This window comes from Aphis gossypii, chromosome X (genome assembly GCF_020184175.1).
Source record: "Aphis gossypii isolate Hap1 chromosome X, ASM2018417v2, whole genome shotgun sequence".
Taxonomy (NCBI): domain Eukaryota; kingdom Metazoa; phylum Arthropoda; class Insecta; order Hemiptera; family Aphididae; genus Aphis; species Aphis gossypii.
In genome coordinates, this window is record NC_065533.1 from 24,438,022 (window position 1) to 24,466,002 (window position 27,981).

Sequence of the window (27,981 nt, forward strand, 5' to 3'; positions counted from 1 at the left end):
TATTTACATATAATCCAAGGAAAAGATTTTTATTTTTTCAATTTTTATAATATCTTTTTAACATATTTTTCCAAACTATATTTTATGTGGTTAAAATTATCATCTTATTTTCATTGCAAATGCTTCAAATGTGTAAGATAAATTTTGACTTTTTTATTAGCAAAATAAAATTAATAACAATGTATCTACAAATAATCCTAGGAATAAATTTTAATTTTTTCAATTTTTAGAACTCACCTATTAACCTCTTTTTACAAAATATATTTTATGTGGTTAAAATTAACATATTATTTTAATTGCAAATGTTTCAAATGAGTACGATAAATTATGACTTTTTAATGAGCAAAATAAAAAGTATAATGGTGTATCTACAAATAATCCTAGGAAAAAAATTATAATTTTTTCAACTTTTTATAATATATTTTTAACATATATTTTCCAAACTATTTTTTATGTGGTTAAAATTAACATCTTGTTTTAATTGCAAATGTTTCAAATGTGTAAGATAAATTATGACTTTTTTGTTAGCAAAATAAAAAATATGAATGTGTATTTACAAATAATCATATGAAAAAATTTTTATTTTTGCAATTTTTCATTTTCTCATATAAACATATTTTTTCAAAACTATATTTTATGTAATTAAAATAAACATCTTATTTTAATTGCAAATGTTTCAAATGTGTAAGATAAATTATGACTTTTTAATGAGCAAAATAAAAAGTATAATGGTGTATCAACAAATAATCCTAGGAAAAAATTTTAATTTTTTCATTTTTTAATAATATCTTTTTAACATATATTTTCCAAACTATATTTTATGTGGTTAAAATTAACATCTTATTTTAATTGCAAATGTTTCAAATGTGAAAAATAAATTATTACTTTTTTATTAGCAAAATAAAAAGTAACACAGAGTATTTACATATAATCCAAGGAAAAGATTTTTATTTTTTCAACTTTTTATAATATCTTTTTAACATATTTTTCCAAACTATATTTTATGTGGTTAAAATTATCATCTTATTTTCATTGCAAATGCTTCAAATGTGTAAGATAAATTTTGACTTTTTTATTAGCAAAATAAAATTAATAACAATGTATCTACAAATAATCCTAGGAATAAATTTTTATTTTTTCAATTTTTAGAACTCACCTATTAACATATTTTTCCAAAATATATTTTATGTGGTTAAAATTAACATATTATTTTAATTGCAAATGTTTCAAATGAGTAAGATAAATTATGACTTTTTAATGAGCAAAATAAAAAGTATAATGGTGTATCTACAAATAATCCTAGGAAAAAATTTTAATTTTTTCAACTTTTTATAATATATTTTTAACATATATTTTCCAAACTATTTTTATGTGGTTAAAATTAACATCTTGTTTTAATTGCAAATGTTTCAAATGTGTAAGATAAATTATGACTTTTTAATGAGCAAAATAAAAAGTATAATGGTGTATCAACAAATAATCCTAGGAAAAAATTTTAATTTTTTATTTTTAATAATATCTTTTAACAATATATTTTCCAAACTATATTTTATGTGGTTAAAATTAACATCTTATTTTAATTGCAAATGTTTCAAATGTGAAAAATAAATTATTACTTTTTTATTAGCAAAATAAAAAGTAACACAGAGTATTTACAATAATCCAAGGAAAAGATTTTTATTTTTTCAACTTTTTATAATATCTTTTTAACATATTTTTCCAAACTATATTTTATGTGGTTAAAATTATCATCTTATTTTCATTACAAATGCTTCAAATGTGTAAGATAAATTTTGACTTTTTTATTAGCAAAATAAAATTAATAACAATGTATCTACAAATAATCCTATGAAAAAATTTTTATTTTTGCAATTTTTCATTTTCTCATATTAACGTATTCCTTCCAAACTGTATTTTATGTGGTTAAAATTAACACCTTATTGTAATTGCAAATGTTTCATATGTGTAAAGGAATTATGACTTTTTTGATAGCAAAATAAAAAAATATAATAGTGTATCTACAAATAATCTAAGAACAAATTTTTATTTTTAAATTTTAAAATATCTACTATGAAAATATTTTTCCAAACTATATTTTATGTGGTTAAAATTAACATCTTATTTTAATTGCAAATGATTCGAATGTGTAAGATAAATTTTGACCTTTTTATTAGCAAAATAAAATTAATAATAATGTATCTACAAATAATCCTAGGAATAAATTTTTTTTTTCAATTTTTAGAACACACCTATTAACAAATTTTTCCAAACTATATTTTATGTGGTTAAAATTAACATCTTATTTTAATTGCAAATGTTTCAAATGAGTAAGATTAATTATGACTTTTTAATGAGCAAAATAAAAAGTATAAAAAGATTATCTACAAATAATCTTAGGAAAAAAATTTTTATTTTTTCAACTTTTTATAATATCTTTTTAACATTATTTTCCAAACTATATTATGTGGTTAAAATTAACATCTTATTTTCATTGCAAATGCTTCAAATGTCTAATATAAATTTCGACTTTTTTATTAGCAAAATAAAATTAATAATAATGTATCTACAAATAATCCTAGGAATAAATTTTAATTTTTTCAATTTTTAGAACTCACCTATTAACATATTTTTCCAAAATATATTTTATGTGGTTAAATTTAACATATTATTTTAATTGCAAATGTTTCAAATGAGTAAGATAAATTATGACTTTTTAATGAGCAAAATAAAAAGTATAATGGTGTATCTACAAATAATCCTAGGAAAAAAATTATAATTTTTTCAACTTTTTATAATATATTTTTAACATATATTTTTCCAAAATTTTTTATGTGGTTAAAATTAACATCTTGTTTTAATTGCAAATGTTTCAAGTGTGTAAGATAAATTATGACTTTTTTGTTAGCAAAATAAAAAATATGAATGTGTATTTACAAATAATCATATGAAAAAATTTTTATTTTTGCAATTTTTCATTTTCTCATATAAACATATTTTTTCAAAACTATATTTTATGTGGTTAAAATAAACATCTTATTTTAATTGCAAATGTTTCAAATGTGTAAGATAAATTATGACTTTTTATGAGCAAAATAAAAAGTATAATGGTGTATCAACAAATAATCCTAGGAAAAAATTTTAATTTTTTCATTTTTTAATAATATCTTTTTAACATATATTTTCCAAACTATATTTTATGTGGTTAAAATTAACATCTTATTTTAATTGCAAATGTTTCAAATGTGTGAAAAATAAATTATTACTTTTTTATTAGCAAAATAAAAAGTAACACAGAGTATTTACATATAATCCAAGGAAAAGATTTTTATTTTTTCAACTTTTTATAATATCTTTTTAACATATTTTTTCAAAACTATATTTTATGTGGTTAAAATTATCATCTTATTTTCATTGCAAATGCTTCAAATGTGTAAGATAAATTTTGACTTTTTTATTAGCAAAATAAAATTAATAACAATGTATCTACAAATAATCCTAGAATAAATTTTAATTTTTTCAATTTTTAGAACTCACCTATTAACCTCTTTTTACAAAATATATTTTATGTGGTTAAAATTAACATATTATTTTAATTGCAAATGTTTCAAATGAGTACGATAAATTATGACTTTTTAATGAGCAAAATAAAAAATATAATGGTGTATCTACAAATAATCCTAGGAAAAAAATTATAATTTTTTCAACTTTTTATAATATATTTTTAACATATATTTTCCAAACTATTTTTTATGTGGTTAAATTAACATCTTGTTTTAATTGCAAATGTTTCAAATGTGTAAGATAAATTATGACTTTTTTGTTAGCAAAATAAAAAATATGAATGTGTATTTACAAATAATCATATGAAAAAATTTTTATTTTTGCAATTTTTCATTTTCTCATATAAACATATTTTTTCAAAACTATATTTTATGTAATTAAAATAAACATCTTATTTTAATTGCAAATGTTTCAAATGTGTAAGATAAATTATGACTTTTTAATGAGCAAAATAAAAAGTATAATGGTGTATCAACAAATAATCCTAGGAAAAAATTTTAATTTTTTCATTTTTTAATAATCTTTTTAACATATATTTTCCAAACTATATTTTATGTGGTTAAAATTAACATCTTATTTTAATTGCAAATGTTTCAAATGTGAAAAATAAATTATTACTTTTTTATTAGCAAAATAAAAAGTAACACAGAGTATTTACATATAATCCAGGAAAAGATTTTTATTTTTTCAACTTTTTATAATATCTTTTTACATATTTTTCCAAACTATATTTTATGTGGTTAAAATTATCATCTTATTTTCATTGCAAATGCTTCAAATGTGTAAGATAAATTTTGACTTTTTTATTAGCAAAATAAAATTAATAACAATGTATCTACAAATAATCCTAGGAATAAATTTTTATTTTTTCAATTTTTAGAACTCACCTATTAACATATTTTTCCAAAATATATTTTATGTGGTTAAAATTAACATATTATTTTAATTGCAAATGTTTCAAATGAGTAAGATAAATTATGATTTTTTAATGAGCAAAATAAAAAGTATAATGGTGTATCTACAAATAATCCTAGGAAAAAAATTTTAATTTTTTCAACTTTTTATAATATATTTTTAACATATATTTTCCAAACTATGTTTTATGTGGTTAAAATTAACATCTTGTTTTAATTGCAAATGTTTCAAATGTGTAAGATAAATTAAGACTTTTTAATGAGCAAAATAAAAAGTATAACAGAGTACTTACAATAATCCTATGAAAAAATTTTTATTTTTGCAATTTTTCATTTTCTCATATAAACATATTTTTTCAAAACTATTTTTTATGTGGTTAAAATTAACATCTTATTTTAATTGCAAATGTTTCAAATGTGAAAAATAAATTATTACTTTTTTATTAGCAAAATAAAAAGTAACACAGAGTATTTACATATAATCCAAGGAAAAAATTTTTATTTTTTCAAGTTTTTATAATATCTTTTTAAGATATTTTTTCCAAACTATATTTTATGTGGTTAAAATTAAAATTTTATTTTAATTGCAAATGATTCGAATGTGTAAGATAAATTGACCTTTTTATTAGCAAAATAAAATTAATAATAATGTATCTACAAATAATCCTAGGAATAAATTTTTATTTTTTCAATTTTAAGACCTCACCTATTAACATATTTTTTCCAAACCATATTTTATGTGGTTAAAATTAACATCTTGTTTTAATTGCAAATGTTTCAAATGTGTAAGATAAATTATGACTTTTTGTTAGCAAAATAAAAAATATGAATGTGTATTTACAAATATTCATATGAAAAAATTTTTATTTTTGCAATTTTTCATTTTCTCATATAAACATATTTTTTTAAAACTATATTTTATGTGGTTAAAATTAACATCTTATTTTAATTGCAAATGATTCGAATGTGTAAGATAAATTTTGACTTTTTTATTAGCAAAATAAAATTAATAATAATGTTTCTACAAATAATCCTAGGAAAAAAATTTTTATTTTTTCAATTTTTAGAGCACACCTATTAACATATTTTTCCAAACTATATTTTATGTGGTTAAAATTAACATCTTATTTTAATTGCAAATGTTTCAAATGAGTAAGATAAATTATGACTTTTTAATGAGCAAAATAAAAAGTATAATGGTGTATCTACAAATAATCCTAGGAAAAAAATTTTAATTTTTTCAACTTTTTATAATATCTTTTTAACATATATTTTCCAAACTAATTTTTATGTGGTTAAAATTAACATCTTGTTTTAATTGCAAATGTTTCAAATGTGTAAGATAAATTATGACTTTTTTGTTAGCAAAATAAAAAATATGAATGTGTATTTACAAATAATCATATGAAAAAATTTTTATTTTTGCAATTTTTCATTTTCTCATATAAACATATTTTTTCAAAACTATATTTTATGTGGTTAAAATAAACATCTTATTTTAATTGCAAATGTTTCAAATGTGTAAGATAAATTATGACTTTTTAATGAGCAAAATAAAAAGTAACACAGAGTATTTACATATAATCCAAGGAAAAGATTTTTATTTTTTCAACTTTTTATAATATCTTTTTAACATATTTTTCCAAACTATATTTTATGTGGTTAAAATTATCATCTTATTTTCATTGCAAATGCTTCAAATGTGTAAGATAAATTTTGACTTTTTTATTAGCAAAATAAAATTAATAACAATGTATCTACAAATAATCCTATGAAAAAATTTTTATTTTTGCAATTTTTCATTTTCTCATATTAACGTATTCCTTCCAAACTGTATTTTATGTGGTTAAAATTAACACCTTATTGTAATTGCAAATGTTTCAAATGTGTAAAGGAATTATGACTTTTTTGTTAGCAAAATAAAAAAATATAATAGTGTATCTACAAATAATCCTAAGAACAAATTTTTATTTTTAAATTTTAAAATATCTACTATGAAAATATTTTTTCCAAACTATATTTTATGTGGTTAAAATTAACATCTTATTTTAATTGCAAATGATTCGAATGTGTAAGATAAATTTTGACCTTTTTATTAGCAAAATAAAATTAATAATAATGTATCTACAAATAATCCTAGGAATAAATTTTTATTTTTTCAATTTTTAGAACACACCTATTAACATATTTTTTCAAAACTATATTTTATGTGGTTAAAATTAACATCTTATTTTAATTGCAAATGATTCGAATGTGTAAGATAAATTATGACTTTTTTGTTAGCAAAATAAAAAATATGAATGTGTATTTACAAATTATCATATGAAAAAATTTTTATTTTTGCAATTTTTCATGTTCTCATATAAACATATTTTTTCAAAACTATATTTTATGTGGTTAAAATAAACATCTTATTTTAATTGCAAATGTTTCAAATGTGTAAAATAAATTATGACTTTTTAATTAGCAAAATAAAAAGTAACACAGAGTATTTACAATAATCCAAGGAAAAGATTTTTATTTTTTCAACTTTTTATAATATCTTTTTAACATATTTTTCCAAACTATATTTTATGTGGTTAAAATTATCATCTTATTTTCATTGCAAATGCTTCAAATGTGTAAGATAAATTTTGACTTTTTTATTAGCAAAATAAAATTAATAATAATGTATCTACAAATAATCCTAGGAATAAATTTTTATTTTTTCAATTTTTAGAACACACCTATTAACATATTTTTCCAAAATATATTTTATGTGGTTAAAATTAACATATTATTTTAATTGCAAATGATTCGAATGTGTAAGATAAATTTTGACCTTTTTATTAGCAAAATAAAATTAATAATAATGTATCTACAAATAATCCTAGGAATAAATTTTTATTTTTTCAATTTTTAGAACACACCTATTAACATATTTTTCCAAACTATATTTTAAGTGGTTAAAATTAACATCTTATTTTAATTGCAAATGTTTCAAATGAGTAAGATAAATTATGACTTTTTAATGAGCAAAATAAAAAGTATATCAGATTATCTACAAATAATCTTAGGAAAAAATTTTTATTTTTCAACTTTTTATAATATCTTTTTAACATATATTTTCCAAACTATATTTTATGTGGTTAAAATTAACATATTATTTTAATTGCAAATGTTTCAAATGTGTAAGATAAATTATGACTTTTTTATTAGCAAAATAAAATCAATAACAGTGTATCTACAAATAATTCAAGGAAAAAATTTTAATTTTTTCAATTTTTAGAACTCACCTATTAACATATTTTTCCAAAATATATTTTATGTGGTTAAAATTAACATATTATTTTAATTGCAAATGTTTCAAATGAGTACGGTAAATTATGACTTTTTAATGAGCAAAATAAAAAGTATAATGGTGTATCTACAAATAATCCTAGGAAAAAAATTATAATTTTTTCAACTTTTTATAATATCTTTTTAACATATATTTTCCAAACTATATTTTATGTGGTTAAAATTAACATCTTATTTTAATTGCAAATGTTTCAAATGTGAAAAATAAATTATTACTTTTTTATTAGCAAAATAAAAAGTAACACAGAGTATTTACATATAATCCAAGGAAAAGATTTTTATTTTTTCAACTTTTTATAATATCTTTTTAACATATTTTTCCAAACTATATTTTATGTGGTTAAAATTATCATCTTATTTTCATTGCAAATGCTTCAAATGTGTAAGATAAATTTTGACTTTTTTATTAGCAAAATAAAATTAATAACAATGTATCTACAAATAATCCTAGGAATAAATTTTTATTTTTTCAATTTTTAGAACTCACCTATTAACATATTTTTCCAAAATATATTTTATGTGGTTAAAATTAACATCTTATTTTAATTGCAAATGTTTCAAATGAGTAAGATAAATTATGACTTTTTAATGAGCAAAATAAAAAGTATAATGGTGTATCTACAAATAATCCTAGGAAAAAAATTTTAATTTTTTCAACTTTTTATAATATATTTTTAACATATATTTTCCAAACTATTTTTTATGTGGTTAAAATTAACATCTTGTTTTAATTGCAAATGTTTCAAATGTGTAAGATAAATTATGACTTTTTAATGAGCAAAATAAAAAGTATAATGGTGTATCAACAAATAATCCTAGGAAAAAATTTTAATTTTTTCATTTTTTAATAATATCTTTTTAACATATATTTTCCAAACTATATTTTATGTGGTTAAAATTAACATCTTATTTTAATTGCAAATGTTTCAAATGTGAAAAATAAATTATTACTTTTTTATTAGCAAAATAAAAAGTAACACAGAGTATTTACATATAATCCAAGGAAAAGATTTTTATTTTTTCAACTTTTTATAATATCTTTTTAACATATTTTTCCAAACTATATTTTATGTGGTTAAAATTATCATCTTATTTTCATTGCAAATGCTTCAAATGTGTAAGATAAATTTTGACTTTTTTATTAGCAAAATAAAATTAATAACAATGTATCTACAAATAATCCTAGGAAAAAATTTTTATTTTTTCAATTTTTAGAACACCCTATTAACATATTTTTTCAAAACTATATTTTATGTGGTTAAAATTAACATCTTATTTTAATTGCAAATGTTTCAAATGAGTAAGATAAATTATGACTTTTTAATGAGCAAAATAAAAAGTATAATGGTGTATCTACAAATAATCTTAGGAAAAAATTTTTATTTTTTCAACTTTTTATAATATCTTTTTAACATATATTTTCCAAACTATATTTTATGTGGTTAAAATTAACATCTTATTTTAATTGCAAATGTTTCAAATGTGTAAGATAAATTATGACTTTTTTATTAGCAAAATAAAATCAATAACAGTGTATCTACAAATAATCCTAGGAAAAAATTTTTATTTTTTCAAGTTTTTATAATATCTTTTTAAGATATTTTTCCAAACTATATTTTATGTGGTTAAAATTAAAATTTTATTTTAATGGCAAATGTTTCACATGTGAAAAATAAATTATGACTTTTTTATTAGCAAAATAAAAATTAAAACAGAGTACTTACATATAATCCTATGAAAAAATTTTTATTTTTGCAATTTTTCATTTTCTCATATTAACGTATTCCTTCCAAACTGTATTTTATGTGGTTAAAATTAACACCTTATTGTAATTGCAAATGTTTCAAATGTGTAAAGGAATTATGACTTTTTAATGAGCAAAATAAAAAGTATAACAGATTATCTACAAATAATCTTAGGAAAAAATTTTTATTTTTTCAACTTTTTATAATATCTTTTTAACATATATTTTCCAAACTATATTTTATGTGGTTAAAATTAACATCTTATTTTCATTGCAAATGCTTCAAATGTCTAATATAAATTTTGACTTTTTTATTAGCAAAATAAAATTAATAACAATGTATCTACAAATAATCCTAGGAATAAATTTTTATTTTTTCAATTTTTAGAACTCACCTATTAACATATTTTTCCAAAATATATTTTATGTGGTTAAAATTAACATATTATTTTAATTGCAAATGTTTCAAATGAGTAAGATAAATTATGACTTTTTAATGAGCAAAATAAAAAGTATAATGGTGTATCTACAAATAATCCTAGGAAAAAAATTTTAATTTTTTCAACTTTTTATAATATCTTTTTAACATATATTTTCCAAACTATTTTTTATGTGGTTAAAATTAACATCTTGTTTTAATTGCAAATGTTTCAAATGTGTAAGATAAATTATGACTTTTTAATTAGCAAAACAAAAAATATATTGGTGTATTATATACACATAATCATATGAAAAATTTTTATTTTTGCAATTTTTTAAAACATCCTAATAACATATTTTTTCAAAACTACATTATGTGGTTAAAATGAACATCATATTTTCATAGCAAATGTTTCAAATGTGTAAAATAAATTATGACTTTTTAATTAGCAAAATAAAAAGTAACACAGAGTATTTACATATAATCCAAGGAAAAGATTTTTATTTTTTCAACTTTTTATAATATCTTTTTAACATATTTTTCCAAACTATATTTTATGTGGTTAAAATTATCATCTTATTTTCATTGCAAATGCTTCAAATGTGTAAGATAAATTTTGACTTTTTTATTAGCAAAATAAAATTAATAACAATGTATCTACAAATAATCCTAGGAAAAAATTTTTATTTTTTCAATTTTTAGAACACCCTATTAACATATTTTTTCAAAACTATATTTTATGTGGTTAAAATTAACATCTTATTTTAATTGCAAATGTTTCAAATGAGTAAGATAAATTATGACTTTTTAATGAGCAAAATAAAAAGTATAATGGTGTATCTACAAATAATCTTAGGAAAAAATTTTTATTTTTTCAACTTTTTATAATATCTTTTTAACATATATTTTCCAAACTATATTTTATGTGGTTAAAATTAACATCTTATTTTAATTGCAAATGTTTCAAATGTGTAAGATAAATTATGACTTTTTTATTAGCAAAATAAAATCAATAACAGTGTATCTACAAATAATTCAAGGAAAAAATTTTTATTTTTTCAAGTTTTTATAATATCTTTTTAACATATATTTTCCAAACTATATTTTATGTGGTTAAAATTATCATCTTATTTTAATTGCAAATGTTTCAAATGAGTAAGATAAATTATGACTTTTTAATGAGCAAAATAAAAAGTATAATGGTGTATCTACAAATAATCCTAGGAAAAAAATTTTAATTTTTTCAACTTTTTATAATATCTTTTTAACATATATTTTCCAAACTATTTTTTATGTGGTTAAAATTAACATCTTGTTTTAATTGCAAATGTTTCAAATGTGTAAGATAAATTATGACTTTTTTGTTAGCAAAATAAAAAATATGAATGTGTATTTACAAATAATCATATGAAAAAATTTTTATTTTTGCAATTTTTCATTTTCTCATATAAACATATATTTTCCAAACTATTTTTTATGTGGTTAAAATTAACATCTTGTTTTAATTGCAAATGTTTCAAATGTGTAAGATAAATTATGACTTTTTAATTAGCAAAACAAAAAATATATTGGTGTATTATATACACATAATCATATGAAAAAATTTTTATTTTTGCAATTTTTTAAAACATCCTAATAACATATTTTTTCAAAACTACATGATGTGGTTAAAATGAACATCATATTTTCATAGCAAATGTTTCAAATGTGTAAAATAAATTATGACTTTTTAATTAGCAAAATAAAAAGTATTAAGGTGTATTTACACATAATCTTAAGAAAAAATTTATATTAATTCAATTTTTAAAACTCTCCTATTAACATATTTTTTCCAAACTATATTTTATGTGGTTATTATTAACATTTTAATTTAATGGCAAATGTTTCACATGTGAAAAATTAATTATGACTTATTTATTAGCATAATAAAAAGTGAAACAGAGTATTTACATATAGTCCTTTGAAAAAATTTTTATTTTCGCAATTTTTCATATTCTCATATTAATAGGTGAGTTCTTAAAATTGAAAAATAAAAATTTATTCCTAGGATTATTTGTAGATACATTGTTATTAATTTTATTTTGCTAATAAAAAAGTCAAAATTTATCTTACACATTTGAATCATTTGCAATTTAAATAAGATGTTAATTTTAACCACATAAAATATAGTTTGGAAAATATATTTCCTTAGTAGATATTTAAAAATTTAAAAATAAAAATTTGTTCTTAATATTATTTGTAGATACACTGTTATATTTTTTATTTTGCTAACAAAAAAGTCATAATTTATTTACACATTTGAAACATTTGCAATTACAATAAGATGTTAATTTTAACCACATAAAATACAGTTTGGAAGGAATACGTTAATATGAGAATATGAATAATTGCGAAAATAAAAATTTTTTCAAAGGAGTATATGTAAATACTCTGTGTTACTTTTTATTTTGCTAATAAAAAAGTCATAATTTATTTTTCACATTTGACACATTTGCAATTAAAATAAGATGTTTATTTTAACCACATAAAATATAGTTTTGAAAAAATATGTTTATATGAGAAAATGAAAAATTGCAAAAATAAAAATTTTTTCATATGATTATTTGTAAATACACATTCATATTTTTATTTTGCTAACAAAAAAGTCATAATTTATCTTACACATTTGAAACATTTGCAATTAAAACAAGATGTTAATTTTAACCACATAAAAAATAGTTTTTAAAATATATGTTAAAAAGATATTATAAAAAGTTGAAAAAATTAAAATTTTTTTCCTAGGATTATTTGTAGATACACCATTATACTTTTTATTTTGCTCATTAAAAAGTCATAATTTATCTTACTCATTTGAAACATTTGCAATTAAAATAATATGTTAATTTTAACCACATAAGATATGGTTTGGAAAAAATATGTTAATAGGTGAGGTCTTAAAATTGAAAAAATAAAAATTTATTCCTAGGATTATTTGTAGATACATTATTATTAATTTTATTTTGCTAATAAAAAGGTCAAAATTTATCTTACACATTCGAATCATTTGCAATTAAAATAATATGTTAATTTTAACCACATAAAATATATTTTGGAAAAATATGTTAATGGGTGAGTTCTAAAAATTGAAAAAATAAAAATTTATTCCTAGGATTATTTGTAGATACATTGTTATTAATTTTATTTTGCTAATAAAAAAGTCAAAATTTATCTTACACATTTGAAGCATTTGCAATGAAAATAAGATGTTAATTTTAACCACATAAAATATAGTTTGGAAAAATATGTTAAAAAGATATTATAAAAAGTTGAAAAAATAAAAATCTTTTCCTTGGATTATATGTAAATACTCTGTGTTACTTTTTATTTTGCTAATAAAAAAGTCAAAATTTATCTTACACATTTGAAGCATTTGCAATGAAAATAAGATGATAATTTTAACCACATAAAATATAGTTTGGAAAAATATGTTAAAAAGATATTATAAAAAGTTGAAAAAATAAAAATCTTTTCCTTGGATTATATGTAAATACTCTGTGTTACTTTTTATTTTGCTCATTAAAAAGTCATAATTTATCTTACACATTTGAAACATTTGCAATTAAAATAAGATGTTTATTTTAACCACATAAAATATAGTTTTGAAAAAATATGTTTATATGAGAAAATGAAAAATTGCAAAAATAAAAATTTTTTCATATGATTATTTGTAAATACACATTCATATTTTTTATTTTGCTAACAAAAAAGTCATAATTTATCTTACACATTTGAAACATTTGCAATTAAAACAAGATGTTAATTTTAACCACATAAAAAATAGTTTGGAAAATATATGTTAAAAATATATTATAAAAAGTTGAAAAAATTAAAATTTTTTTTCTAGGATTATTTGTAGATACACCATTATACTTTTTATTTTGCTCATTAAAAAGTCACAATTTATCTTACTCATTTGAAACATTTGCAATTACAATAAGATGTTAAGTTTAAATACATAAAATACAGTTTGGAAGGAATACGTTAATATGAGAAAATGAAAAATTGCAAAAATAAAAATTTTTTCATAGGATTATATGTAAATACTCTGTTTTACTTTTTATTTTGCTAATAAAAAAGTCAAAATTTATCTTACACATTTGAATCATTTGCAATTTAAATAAGATGTTAATTTTAACCACATAAAATATAGTTTGGAAAAATATGTTAATAGGTGAGTTCTAAAAATTGAAAAAATAGAAATTTTTTCTTAGGATTATTTGTAAATACCCAATCATATTTTTATTTTGCTAATTAAAAAGTCAGAATTTATTTCACACATTTGAATCATTTGCATTTAAAATAAGATGTTAATTTTAATCACATAAAATATAGTTTGGGAAAAATATGTTAAAAAGAGATTATTAAAAAAGCAAAAATAAAAATTTTTTCTTAGGATTATGTGTAAATACACGGGCTTAATAATAGTCTCAATGATGATGAATTAGAAAAGTTCTACTTTATACAGAAACCACTGGTAAAGTGAATAAAATTATATACACATTATTATAATAAACCAAGTCTATAGAATACATAAGCCACAATCTGAACATTAAAACCAACTAATTCATATGTTTCAAGTATCAGATTTTATTTAATTCTCATAATAAAAACCGTAAGTTATCTTTTTTGGAAATATTCATCTCTTAGTAAAAGAAATATCAGTTATTTAAACAACTAACAATTTTGAATAGGTGTTCCACTATTAAATATGATCAAATTATGTAGATAATTAATATAAATAACATTTGATGAATTAAGTTACACTTAAAACAAGGGAATAATTAATATAAATTATGTGTGTAAACATGTTTTGATACATTTAAAAGTGCAAAATTACTTAAATATGATCATAATACCTATATATAATACGCTGAACCAGATCAGTAACTTTTTAATTTTTAGTTTTCAAAATACAAAACTAATAAGCTATAACATCATATTATTTTGTTTTTATTTTATAAGTACTTAGTTACAATGACATTACTTTAAACAAAATTAAGTTATACTTATGAATTACAACTTATTAAAAATGTTTATAATAAGTTTAAATTGCATTTTATTTTAATTTATAATGCATATTCTAAATTACTGTTAATTATTTGTAATAATTTTTTTTTAGTATAATTAGTAATCTCAGTCATAAAAAAGCAGAAATTCTACATTACTACTTTAATGGAGTGATACGCTACATTTTGAAGACATTGGTTTATCATTGATAAACTATTTAATATTTATAAATGAATATTATTATAATAGTAAAATCTAAATTTTTATTCACTACCATTGTTAGTTTTAGAAAATTTGATTTTTCTTTAAAAGAATTAACAAAATTACAACTTGTTAATATACATAATACACAAACTTACTTATAAAATAAATAACATAGTTACTCTTCTTTACTTTAAATAATGACTAATGAGTAATGATAAATAACAAATTAAGATATTTGATACACTATAGTAAATAATTGAATGTATATTCATCAGTACAAAACTAATAAATTCACACGTTTTCATAGTAAGACTACTGAAATAAATTCAATTTTCATAAAAAAATAGTATAAGTTATGCTTGAATGCGCCTGGTAGTTTGATTTTCGTAGTCAAAAACACAAGAATATTAATTGGGTATTCAAAATGCACAATACATAGTTATTAATTAGTACCATCTAAGTGCTTCCATCAGTATTTAAGGTCAAAGATAAATAAAAATAAATTAATATTAAGACAAACAACAATGCTTTTTATACAAATAAAGTATTTTTATTAATTGAAGACAACTTGATTTTAAATTAATAGAATTTATGTACAACATTCTTATTTTAAAATAATATGTGGTATCCTAAATGATATAAATTGTTGAGATAGGTTAGGTTAATAATAATAAAAATATATAATTATAAAAACAGAGAATAAGATAAAAACAAGTAACAAGATTAGATATAAATAATTAGAAAACTCTGACAAAGAAACTCAATAAAAAGTTGAAAGACTCACATCAATGTTATAAATACAACAAAATAAACAACATTAAAAAACACAAATTACAATTAATTAAATATAAGGACAAATTCCAAAGAAAAGTTTGATAATTCAAACTTAACCATTATAAAATTATTTTTTAAACAATTAATTACTTTTTTTTATAGGTGCTTTACATTTCACGGTAGCTTAGAATCATTATTGATTCAAATTATTTTTATTTTTCAACTTACAATTATGTTATTATAAATATAAAAAACTAATGCATACATTCCAAATTTAATGAAGAAAATCAACCAATGTTAGTCTATTAAAGTTAAGGAATAATAGGTATATGAATTCTTTCTATTTAGTTTCCATAAACTAAATTAACATTATAAAAATATTGAATTTTTTTGAATAAAAACTATAAAATTTTGCGACTTGTATATTTTAATTTCTAACTATTTATCACTTTTCTTCATTAAACATGGAATGTATTGAATTGTTTTAGTTATTAATTTGACAAACAATTTTCAAACATAAGTACATAATAATAAAAAAAAAAAAAAAAATATACAATGATTCCATTTTTTTATGAAATATTGAAAATATTTATAAAAAAAAGCACTTTTTCTATAAATTATCTTATCGTATAGTTAGGAGGGTGAATGCAAATTTTTATTTGGAATTTTCCGTTTATTATCATAATTATATCTGTGCTCTCGTCATTTTTTTTACAATTATAACTTGATATGAGTATTTTTCAACTCAATACCGTTTTTCTCTGCCAAAGTTTTCTATTCATCGTACATCTAAACACTTATCACATTTATCTATCAAACTCTGGACATGTTTTGAATTCTAACCTAAATCTAAATGAAATTTCTTTCACTTCACTGATTTTCTTCATTTTCTGTATTTTTATAGTATAAATATTCTTGTTCTACTCGTGGCCAAACAAACCTATACATAAAAAAAAAAATTATAATAATTTATAAATATTAGATTTTAAGTTTAAACTGATAATATATGATCACAAAATTGATCAAGATATTATTATTTTTAATGATTGAGAATAGATAGTCGTAATATATAATAATTATATATATTATTTGATTTTATTCCATGATCCAAAGTACATAGAGTACTAACAAAGTAATTACAAATAAATAAATTTAAATATACAATTAAAACTCATTAAAGTTAATACAATGAGGCAGAATTATATTATGTGCATACATTTTTAGATTTATTATATTATTTCCTTAAATAGTCATTGATAATAAATAAATTACGTATGTATTTATCATTTTGTATTTAAATAAAGAAAATAAACTTACTTATTTTTATTTTGATAAATATTCTTCAAACCGTAATTTAAATCAACGAATATCTGTGTTAATCGTAGCTGGATTTGAGAAACAATGATATATTGAAGGTCGTTTATCAATAAACTTGTCTGATATCTAAAACAATTAATGACATTTATTTAAATTAAGTTATTAATAATCCATACATCATGGTAAGTGCTAATAAATATACAATACACTACTATGATGAGTTGTGAGGAAATAATAAATATACATTATAATATATAACTGATTACTAAAAATTTATATTATTTTATATTAATTAACATTTTTTTTTTTTTTTACAAAAGAATGTCTTGAATTCATTGAAATATTTAATGAAAAGTTATATTAATAGTAAAACTAGTGTAATAATACAAAATAAGAATTCAAATTTAAAATTGGTTGCATGATCTCATGTAATAGTTTTATTACATGCAATTATTGCTATATTTTGCAATAGTAAAAAAAAAATATCCCAACCCTGGACTACCACAAATAGGTATGTTTATTTCATATGGGCGTGTAATACACAAATGAAAATAAATTTTGAATAATAAAATGAAATAATATCGTAATTCATAATAATTAGGTAAAATTAATTTGAATATGTTATATGAGGTGTGTTTAAAAAAAAATTGAAATTACTATTAGGGTTACTACCTACTAGTTTAACACCATTTAAGTGAAGCAATCTAAAAAAAACGCCCAGATTTGTGGAAAAACATCTCATGATAATGCACCTGCCCACACTGAATTCCTTGTTCGTGAATTTTTGGCCAAAAACAATACTGTAACAATTCCACAGCCTCCATATTCATCAGACATGTGTGACTTTTTCTTATTTCCAAAAATAAAGAGAAACTTTAGGGCCATCGTTTGACAACCATAGATGACATTAACAGCGCATTGCTGAAAGTGTTAAAGACTATTTTAAAGATCAAGTTTGAGAAGTGTTTCGAGGACGGCACAAGTGCATAATATTTAATGGGGACTATATTGAAAGCGACAACATTAATGTATACAAATAAACAATTTTTTTTTTGCACAATGAAAATTCCCATTAATATTTTGACGCACACCTCATTAGGTATATAATGTATATTTTTAAGGTTATACCAAATTATATTTATTTGAATATTTTTATGATTAAATATGTTACTTTAATCTACCTTAATAAAATATACTTTATTAAAATAACTTGCATCTCATAAATTATTATTGTATAGCCAACATTAGTAATACCAAGTAATAACTTACACACGTACGACACAGTAAATGTTCTTTTACCAGCTATTTTCACCAGTTTTAATAGTGTGCTTTTAGTATTGATATTAGAGTGAATTGACTTATTATCAAATTTTTTAGTAAAAACATTATCTGTGTTCTCTTGTTAGTTTTTTACAATAGGTATTTAAATTTATAAGTGAATTATGAGCATTTTCAAATATACTATGTTGTACGAGTGTAAGACGGAAACAACACATGCGGATGCGATACCCTCTTTAAGCTAAATTTATTATTGATAATCGTTTAATCTACCTTGAATTATTGAAGTGGTTATTTTCAGTTCTAAGTCTCTTTATGGTTACGGCAAAATTGCGGTGTTTAGAAAAGCTTATCCTGAAATTGAAAAAAAAAACGTGTTAATTTTGTTCATATTACGGTTAGGTAGGTACACAAGATAATAAAGTTTGAAATATTCAAAGTAAATGAATTGTCTGTAGTTATTCATTTTGTACTTACATTGTCGATATTTACTAAATGTCAATAAACCAGTGACCTTTCATCAAACGTGGTGAAAAAATTCTTGATCCGCGGAGTTGGTTTGACTGAGCGGTTTGTAATACATTCGACCAGTCCACGGGAAGCGATGATTTCGATACAAAAATGGTAAACGATAGAACTACGAAATAATTAGAATTCGAACGGTTGTCGTCGTCAGATAAATAAACTGGAGTATCGGACTGATAGCTGGAGAAATGACTTAGAAAAATGAAAACAAGATGTCGGCCGGCGAGTAGCGGGCCACGTACAATTACAACAATGAAGACTGAATCGCAGTTCGCGACACAGCGGACAGTAGTCGACGACGATGTTTGTAAATCTTGTAAGCTGCCCGAAACCGACAACGCTGCGCCGCCTCAATGGCGGCGAAGCATCAACATTTAAAAGGCAAACGGCGGACGCCGGACGCCGAAGCGCCGGGAACCGGAGAGAAAAGAACTGTTCGCCGTTGACTATAATTTATTGTTGTACTGTTGTAGGCTACGGCGTCGGACGCGATCGATTGTCATTGTTCGCCAGTCGCGGACCGCCTCAGCAGCCCTGCGCATTATTTATACCGCAACCTTGGTACTGGGGCTAGCGACCAAGTAACATAAAATACACGGCTGTTTTTGAAAACGTCCGTACACACTGCTCCCGTTGTTCAGTCAGATACACCACTCGTCCCCAACCCGTTCAGCCGGTCATCAACTTCAACTACCTATGTTACAATTTTTCCAAACAGATTCCAAATATTCTATAGGTACAATGTTTAATGTATTTCTATTCCTGGAACTAAAAATATTTAATATTAGAATTGATTTTATGGTAAACTTGGTTTACTTATAGTATATAGGTAAATCAATTATTTTGATTTTTAAACATGTATTTCTTTTTCTTTTTTTCTTTTATTTTATCAAATAGTAACTAAAACGCATTTTGGATTTTTAATTCCTAGTTGAGTTATTATGTTTTAATAATTTAGCAAATTATTCCGTGGTTGTGTGCAAAGTTTGAAAGTTTAAGTGTTATGAAGAAATTAAGACATGGAGTACGTATGAACATTTTTTTACAGAAAAAAATTTGCAAATATGGGCTGTGTATTTTTGTTTTACAAAGTAATGTCAGTAATGTCTATATAGAAAATCTGTGTTACGATTTTGTGTAATAATCTTTAGTAAAATCAACTGTTATTAAACTTAAACTTAAATGTACCTAAGAGCATTCTCGTGGGTTTTTTACTGTACCTATGCTTTAATTTTTAAGCGAGCTATAATAATTTTCAAATTGTAATATTATAAAAGACTCAAGAGAACCAAGAAAGAATAAATTATGTTCTCAGTGTTAGAGAATTTTCCTAACTAACTTTTATGAAATAACTATTAAATAGAATAGAAATTAATGATAATTGCGATAGTTTTATAATAATATCTTTTAAACCTAATATTATAGAATGATAGAATTATCATCTTTAGTACCAACACAAAATTAAATAACTCAAAATCTAGTTGTTTGAATTTCAGTTTAGTAAGGTAGGTATAGGTACATTCTTTAAAAAAAATCTTACAATAGTTACAATAATCTTACAATAATTAAAAATAAATAGTTAATACTATTCATATAGTATAAATTATAAAATAAAAAATACAAATACAAACATTGATCTTAAGAATTATAAATTCTTAAATACGATTTTTTACTATTATAAATCTTGTATAGAAAATGCCAATTCAAAAACTTAGTGTATGTTTCAAGTTTCGAAGACTAGTAATTTTTAACTATAATAAAACTCTAAAATTATTTGATAGTAACACGTTAAAAATTCATGAGTAATATAACGAGTTACTATCAAATAATTTTAGAGTTTTATTATAGTTAAAAATTACTAGTCTTCGAAACTTGAAAGCATGAATTTTTATTTCATAAAAATTTAATGTTAAGATACGATTTTTTTAATTGGCCTACGCTCAACTTCTTTTATAATTATTGCAAGCCAAACTTATTGAAAACCTTGTATTACGTATTCAATTTGTATCTACTTAAACACAATTTTTATAAATTTTTAATTACAAAATAACTTGGAAATATTTATGGTTTTGACGAATTTTTGTGAATATTTGAACTTTAAACGCCAATTAAAAAAAATTATACCTATTATGCATTCTTATAATTTTTGAATCACTATAAGACTAACTCATGGAAAACTTTGTATTAAATTTTCAAGTATTTTGTCTCGCCAAAAAAATTTAATCGATATATGTCATTTATAAAAAAAAACTAATACTTCTAATGCCCATAAATGGCATAAATAGCCTTAAAATAAGCGAAATATTTTGAAAACAATTAAATTATATGAAGAAAATGTCAGTTTAAATGATTGGTGACATTTTAAAGTATTAACGACTTATATACTTTTTAACATAACAAATTTTTAAAATCGTTATCGTTATGCGATATTGTATAAATTTAAAATTCAGACGCTCATAACATTTTGACATGTATACGCATGTCTATTATAATTTATAGCTGGAGGTTATCTGTTAATTTGTGTGACACCGAGAACGTTACCAGTTAAGACGGGGATTGCTTATAGAAATTGGTTGCTTTAATTAGACATATAGGTATAGTTTATACATTTACCGATGTATCTGCATATAGTGTAGATACTCTTAAATTTTTTTTCTGTAATGATGCTTCAAAGTTTCCTCTATAGTCTATAACTATTTGAAAAAAACTTAGTATGGGAATTTTCAATTTAAATAAAATACCAAAAGTTTTATGAATTTTCTACTACAAAATTACTTGTAAATTTTTGCAATTTTGACATATATCGTAAAAATTTGAACTTTAAACGTTTATAAAAAAAAAACTGTGACGAACGATTTTTGATTTTTTTAAACTACAATAAGAATGACTTAAAAAAATCATTTATGTATTAATTTTTCAAGTTTTTTTGGGCATCCAAAATTTTTTCATCGATGTTCCAAAAAAAAAAAAAATACTTACAAAAAATTCAAAAATTTTATAAATAGCTCAAAAATTGTTAACTGGTAGAAGGGCTAATTAAATTTGTGTTTTTATCTTAAATTATTAATTTTTATAATTTGATATAAATGGTTCAGTATTATTGTGTAATATCACATCAATTTTTACCATTCATTCCTCTTCTATTCCAGGGGCCTCATTTTAATTTTTTTTTTGGTACGCATAAATATTGAGCAGGCTACTATTTATTTTTTCTTGACATTATTAATATTAAAACAGTATAACAATAATTATTAACACAATTAAAATAAAGTAAAATGACATAATACAAGCAGTAAGCAGTGAAAAACCTATAAATATCTAAATTTAATACAAATTGAAACTTCAACAGTCAAATTAAATAAAAACAATTAACAACATAAAGCAACACAATAGATATGTACAAAATAAATCAGTAAAATTTGTGGTAATAAACATACAACGGTTATATTGTGATTATAAAGACATGATCAATCAATCAATTTTCAACTATCATAATATTTACATATTAATTTATTATTTTAATATAATAATATAAATATAATTTTTATTTTTTTGTGATGTGGCCGAGCGGGCCGTGTGCATGTGTCTTGTGGGACAAAAATTACAATTTAGAATTTTAGGTAGGTACGCAAATGTATACTCTACGTACCGCAAATAACACCCCTGTTCTATTCCCATTTATCCTATACGTTACTTAAAAAACAATGCTTTGTACAGGAGTTGGTGATGGCCAACGAGGACCCATTATTTCTCATTTTATTTACCTATTATTTTATTTGAATGTAATTTTATTGCTATTTTTTTTATAGTTCCTTTTTACAAATTTTTAAATCTGATAAATTTTGGTTTATCTCCTAAGCTTTAACATATTATATGCTTTTATTTATATATTATTAAAATATGTATTTGTAATTTTATACCTAAACTGATAATAAATAGTACCTAGAGTACAGACTTTAAAATCAAAACCAGAATTTGTTTTTCGCCTACTGATTTTGAGCTTTAACGATTTAAGTTTGTGGATTTATCAGTTTTTATTATAGTATAATATATATGCAACACAAATTTTACTACTGACATAAATAAAAAAGATGCCATTATAAAACCATTATATTCTCATCTTCGATAAAAAAAATATAATAAATAATATTTGATTTATTTTCAAGTTACATAAGTTTCTGTTCAATAATTTATTAAAACTTACATTAATGCTTGTGTTTGCTAAAATATTTTATTTTGCTTCAAATTGTTATTTATATAAATTTATTTTATTCATTTATTTATTTATTGAAATATTATACAGGTTTGAACCCAATTGCATGCGTATATTTAATACAAAGCATTCGAAAATGTTTTTAAACAATAACAATATTTAATTTAATAAAAAAAAAATATAAATAATATTATAGGAAGGTACCTATACCAATTTATATGCATTAATAGGTTAGCGTTCAATTATACACGTATAATTATAATTTTATTAATTTTTATTTAATAAATAAAACATTATATATCATTGAATTCAAATTTAACATACATATTATAATGGTCACCTGCTCAATACCTAGTGTACAACAAAGCGGTGCCCATATTAACTTACCTTTTTATTTATTTATTATTACTATACAAATGTAGTTGTCATTAATTAATATAGCAATGTTTTAAAGTGTATTTAAGTAGGTATAAATACTGAATTATTTTAAATATTAAAATGTATAAACCACATGTTTATTTTCTGGGTTGATGCTACTCTAACAATATCATTCGACTAGTCGAATTATTCACACACAATAATTATTATACAATTTTATTATACCTCGCGTTATTGATCTAGAATCTAGACTCTACATAATATTATAAATCTGTAGTTTTCAAATCTATAGTTTTAAGTTACAACTGTTAAAAAGTATGTTTATTGGATTTGTATTATTATGATATAATTGTATTAATAATATGAGTATATAAAGTGACGAAAATGTACAATAATCAATAATTATATATTTATATGCCATGTGACTATTTTTATATAAAATAAGGTTTTGGTATTTGGATTTTTCAAAGACCTAAAAAAAAAAATAGATACCTACATTCATTATAAGTAAAAATAATAGATTGGTTCTAAATAAGTGTCGTAGAAGCGTATGAAATTAATACATTTTCTATAATAAATCTGTGAGGTTGTGATTTTGTGAATAATAAAGCGGTTGTTAAAAGTGTCAGTATTTTTGAAGAACTTGTTAAATTTTCAAAATCCGCACAAAAAATCAACACCTATTTTAATAGCTAATTAAATTTTTTAGACGGACTTTTTACTATTAAATTACATTTAAAAGAATTAACGAGCAAATAGATTTTATAACTGATTGAAGTATATTTTGTTAAAATAACATTGTATTAATTTGAAAAGATTAACCGTTTAGTTTTTTTCTTAAATAAACTGTACCTAAATAAATGTAAAAGATTAATGGAAGAATTTTATTAACTTTACGATGTATAATTAGAATAGTTGATGTACGTGATAAAAATTATTTGACTTTTTGTAAATTAACTGAATATGATGTGTGTAATAACTTTCTTACATTTCGTTTTAAAATATTTATTTTTTTCTGTTATTCAACTATTAAATATAGCAAAGTTCCTAAATAGGTATCGCATCGTGTCTATATAAATGACAACATTCACAATTGATTTATAATTCAATTTAAATTTGAATTAACTTCATTGTTTTGGTTTGGATAGACACGACAGAATGCAATTATTACTACTTTTATTTTTATATTTATTAATTATTGTTAGCTATAAGGTAAAGAAACAATATCAATGAAAAAATGTTGTTATTATTTGAATAAAAGTCAGTTATTAAAAATTAGGAAATAAAGTTTAAAAGATTGAAACATTTTTAACCAGAGGGGTAGGTACCAATCTAAAGTTTTTTTAAACTATAACTATAATTTATAAATTGTAATTTTGTTTTTTGTTGCTTTCTGATGAATGATGGTTGTAGTTTGCCGATTATCGAGGGAGGTGATGCCGGGGTAACGAAATTTCCCTCATTTTGTGGTTTAAATGGAAGAAAAACTTCAGTAGGTAATTACTTGTAATAGTTTTAACTAAAAATGAAATTATAAAAATTGTAAGACGAAGAACTTTTGTAAAATAAGGAATCTGAATCTGAATCTGAATAACACGATGTTTCACTAGATAATTGATTCATTATTATCGTTTACAGTGTAGATTCGGTGTGTATAATATTCTGTATCCAACTATACATTTTATGTATTTGTTAATACTTAATATGTATAATATGTGTTTACCATCAACCGCAAGGATATTTTATACGCCGTAAAAATAATTTGTTTACAAGAAATGATATAAAATTATTAACATAATATTTTAATTAGAACATAACTTGTGAAAGTAGGTCAACCCAAAAATGATTACTGCAATATTAAATTACAGTATATCACTATAATAGTGCATGAATTATAAAGTTATAATTAGATTTAATTTGAATTTAAAATTATTTTTTTTCAAAAATGTCATGTTATTTGAAACATAAATTACTTTAAGGGTAAAATAATTTTTTTCATGAGTACCGATGACTTTTAGTTAATAATTTATAAAATTGAGAATTATTTCAATTTTTATTATAGACCTAATAAAGTAACAGATTGTTAATCATATTATACCATTTTAATATTATTAAAATAAACCAGAATTAAGTTTTTAATATTTTATTTTACAAATATTTAGATGTTACTTAATAATAATTAAAATGTTTACTCTTAAAAATTACATTTTAATGTTATTGTTGTGTGATTTTATAGTATTAATTATATTATACTTTATATAATTTATATGTATAATTTTTTGTATAAATGTTTGAAATAAATAATAATCTATCAACGTACATAAAAAAAAATAATAATAATAAATGTTATGCTTTTAAGTTTATAGCTATAATTTTTTTAACTTCTTGTAAGTATTATCGAAAACCCTATATGATGATAATCAAAAATGTATCATATTTTATATTTTTTGCCGAACGTTCTTTAATAAAATCGAACTCAAAACGACAAAATGTTAAATGGTCGCTTAGTTTTAAAACTATACAGGTAATTAATATAATAGTTATTGCACTACTTCGTGTCAAAGTTAGTCTTATAAGAGATGCTTTTTAAATAGTATTCAAGTACAAATACAGATTGAAAAGTATTTTAAATATGTATTTGAATACTCGATAAAAAAAGAGATTTTGAATAAACACAGATACTTTAAAAAACATATTCATAGATACTTTAAAATTGTTTAAGTAATATCTTTTAAATTACCATAACAGTTTTATAGGTAGCGTTTTAGGTAATGTCTTACATTATAAATTACATAACAATTTCTAATACTACATAAACATTTTTTTCGAATTTGTATTAGTTTACACTTTGATTGTGGAATTTCGATAATGATTCCTGACTCAAATTATACTTTCTTTTCGATACTTTTTTTAACGTTATTGAATTGGAAATACAAAGTAGATGCGCTAAAAAGAAAACAATATTTTAATTACGAGTACCAACACTAATCGAAGTACACTCCAAACCTTACATACGTATAAATGTATAATAAAGTGACTTACTATGTTTTATAATTGATATTTTTCTCTAGTTAAAATTACTAGTCGTAAGTCATATGGTAGACTATGTTGTTATATATATATTTAAGTATACTAGTATATTATTAAAAATGGGCGTAAGTACCAAATTTCAATTAAGCGTACTACCATAATATTCCTATTATATTCAGAAGTTGTTTTAAGTGAATGTACTCGGTAGAACTAAAATTACATAATATTATTATTTATTAAGTATTTCAGAAATTAAGATTTTTATGATTATAATATTTTTTTGTAATTATTATCTTAGGAATATAGCAAATTTAAGTTGGGTAGCTAATATTTTAATGCTTTTAGAAACTGTTAAATATACCTATACCTACTTTTACATTATTGAGGATTAAAAATTACCATATTTTTAATTAAAGTATGGTAAAAAAATTCCCAAAATAACGGAAAACCATATAATTAATTATTTTAAAAATTAAAAATTAAAAATAATATTTAAAATGATTTAAAAATACATATAAATATTTAAAGAATTCTGTTTCAGCTTCAATTAACATAATTTTTGTCAATCTTGCTGTATAAACTGTTAGAATGTTGTAGGATGTAAGACGTAAAAATAATGATTTATAGATTATACTACTATTGTCTATTACTCATACCTTTATATTAGTCTAAAGATGTCAATGGTTCAGTGTTGAGCAACATAATATCGGTTAGGACGTTTTGCATTCTACGGCCCAAACGAAAGTTGATGTATTAGGGACTCAACAGCCAATGTGGCATTTCATAATAATTTGAAGGAAAATCCATAACAGCGTTCTAACGCTGGACGTTTGTAGCGTCGAGCTCGTTTATACACTGTTCATGAATTCCTGGTATATACCTTCACACGATCCACCTACATACAAAACTTAACGCAGAAACATTTATGTAATACTACAAAACGCGATACCATTTCTCTAGCAGATATGCAATATATACATTATAGGAGTCCGTAGTTGATAAAAAAAGCGACTTGCATAATTTTATATATTTGTTTTACAAATGAAAAAATATCTTGTTTTTAACATTTCTTAGATATAATAATATAGTTTATAGTGTGCATCAATCCGAACATTTTTATGTATTGAACTATAATAGTATTTAAATTAAAAATATAATCCATCATATAAATATGAACTTAAAAGGTTTAAAAATTTTAATATTTTTCCACTTTTTAAACTATGACATTTTAAATTCG

The 27,981-nt window shown here is 21.1% G+C and overlaps 1 long non-coding RNA gene across 1 annotated transcript; it reads right to left on the reverse strand.

Moving 5' to 3' along the window:
* Window positions 1-16,667: 16,667 nt before the first annotated feature.
* LOC114124488 (uncharacterized) lies at window positions 16,668-19,641 on the reverse strand. Its single transcript, XR_003592447.2, has 4 exons — window positions 19,076-19,641; window positions 18,872-18,952; window positions 17,321-17,446; window positions 16,668-16,943 (listed from the first exon to the last, which is right to left on the reverse strand). It is a non-coding gene; the product is annotated as an uncharacterized LOC114124488 (long non-coding RNA).
* Between the last annotated feature and the right edge of the window lie 8,340 nt (window positions 19,642-27,981).